Here is a 2,148-nt window from a genome sequence, read left to right as displayed (position 1 = left end):
GCTGTGCTGGGAGAGTTCGCTTCGGCACCCAAGTGGGGCTTTTGTCCTTCTGTGGCGCTGGCGTTGGAGCTGCCGGTCACCGTAGGTGGCGCGTGTTGTCTCCCGCCGGCAATGCCACGACAGCACGCTCCCGGGCCTCTGTCGGCAGCGGCAAGCTCAGTTGGGAGCACGGGTGGTCGCACCTAAAGCGTCTACTCGCCTAACTCCGGGCGATTGCGCCTCTCTCGAACCCGACCAAGTACTTAGGACGGCGCTGCGCGCCGCCGGGACCTGAGAGGGTTTCGAGGTGTGTTGTGCAGGGGAGCTCAGCCTCCTCCTGTTTGCAGAATAATTGAGCGGACGCTTGCGTGTTCGCGCGGGCCCCCGGGACACACTCCCGGGCGGCCGGCTGCTCAGCTCTAGTTGACGCAGCTCCCTGGTTGATCCTGCCAGTAGTCATATGCTTGTCTCAAAGATTAAGCCATGCATGTCTCAGTACAAGCCGCATTAAGGTGAAACCGCGAATGGCTCATTAAATCAGTTATGGTTCCTTAGATCGTACCCACGTTACTTGGATAACTGTGGTAATTCTAGAGCTAATACATGCAAACAGAGTCCCGACCAGAGATGGAAGGGACGCTTTTATTAGATCAAAACCAATCGGTCGGCTCGTCCGGTCCGTTTGCCTTGGTGACTCTGAATAACTTTGGGCTGATCGCACGGTCCTCGTACCGGCGACGCATCTTTCAAATGTCTGCCTTATCAACTGTCGATGGTAGGTTCTGCGCCTACCATGGTTGTAACGGGTAACGGGGAATCAGGGTTCGATTCCGGAGAGGGAGCCTGAGAAACGGCTACCACATCCAAGGAAGGCAGCAGGCGCGCAAATTACCCACTCCCGGCACGGGGAGGTAGTGACGAAAAATAACGATACGGGACTCATCCGAGGCCCCGTAATCGGAATGAGTACACTTTAAATCCTTTAACGAGTATCTATTGGAGGGCAAGTCTGGTGCCAGCAGCCGCGGTAATTCCAGCTCCAATAGCGTATATTAAAGTTGTTGCGGTTAAAAAGCTCGTAGTTGGATTTGTGTCCCACGCTGTTGGTTCACCGCCCGTCGGTGTTTAACTGGCATGTATCGTGGGACGTCCTGCCGGTGGGGCGAGCCGAAGGCGTGCGACCGCCTCGTGCGTGCTCGTGCGTCCCGAGGCGGACCCCGTTGAAATCCTACCAGGGTGCTCTTTATTGAGTGTCTCGGTGGGCCGGCACGTTTACTTTGAACAAATTAGAGTGCTTAAAGCAGGCAAGCCCGCCTGAATACTGTGTGCATGGAATAATGGAATAGGACCTCGGTTCTATTTTGTTGGTTTTCGGAACCCGAGGTAATGATTAATAGGGACAGGCGGGGGCATTCGTATTGCGACGTTAGAGGTGAAATTCTTGGATCGTCGCAAGACGAACAGAAGCGAAAGCATTTGCCAAGTATGTTTTCATTAATCAAGAACGAAAGTTAGAGGTTCGAAGGCGATCAGATACCGCCCTAGTTCTAACCATAAACGATGCCAGCCAGCGATCCGCCGCAGTTCCTCCGATGACTCGGCGGGCAGCCTCCGGGAAACCAAAGCTTTTGGGTTCCGGGGGAAGTATGGTTGCAAAGCTGAAACTTAAAGGAATTGACGGAAGGGCACCACCAGGAGTGGAGCCTGCGGCTTAATTTGACTCAACACGGGAAACCTCACCAGGCCCGGACACCGGAAGGATTGACAGATTGATAGCTCTTTCTTGATTCGGTGGGTGGTGGTGCATGGCCGTTCTTAGTTGGTGGAGCGATTTGTCTGGTTAATTCCGATAACGAACGAGACTCTAGCCTGCTAACTAGTCGCGTGACATCCTTCGTGCTGTCAGCGATTACTTTTCTTCTTAGAGGGACAGGCGGCTTCTAGCCGCACGAGATTGAGCAATAACAGGTCTGTGATGCCCTTAGATGTTCTGGGCCGCACGCGCGCTACACTGAAGGAATCAGCGTGTCTTCCTAGGCCGAAAGGTCGGGGTAACCCGCTGAACCTCCTTCGTGCTAGGGATTGGGGCTTGCAATTGTTCCCCATGAACGAGGAATTCCCAGTAAGCGCGAGTCATAAGCTCGCGTTGATTACGTCCCTGCCCTTTGT

General features: G+C 54.3%; 1 non-coding gene across 1 annotated transcript in view; it reads left to right on the top strand.

Annotated features, from left to right (window-relative positions):
* Positions 1-412: 412 nt before the first annotated feature.
* The window catches only part of LOC126435951 (small subunit ribosomal RNA), a 1,909-nt gene continuing 173 nt past the window's right edge, over positions 413-2,148 (top strand). The window contains exon 1 of the ribosomal RNA XR_007580306.1: positions 413-2,148. This exon is cut by the window's right edge and continues 173 nt beyond it. This is a non-coding gene — a ribosomal RNA (small subunit ribosomal RNA).

This window comes from Schistocerca serialis, unplaced genomic scaffold (genome assembly GCF_023864345.2).
Source record: "Schistocerca serialis cubense isolate TAMUIC-IGC-003099 unplaced genomic scaffold, iqSchSeri2.2 HiC_scaffold_1223, whole genome shotgun sequence".
NCBI classification, from domain to species: Eukaryota; Metazoa; Arthropoda; class Insecta; order Orthoptera; family Acrididae; genus Schistocerca; species Schistocerca serialis.
This window is presented reverse-complemented; position numbering and strand designations above follow the sequence as displayed.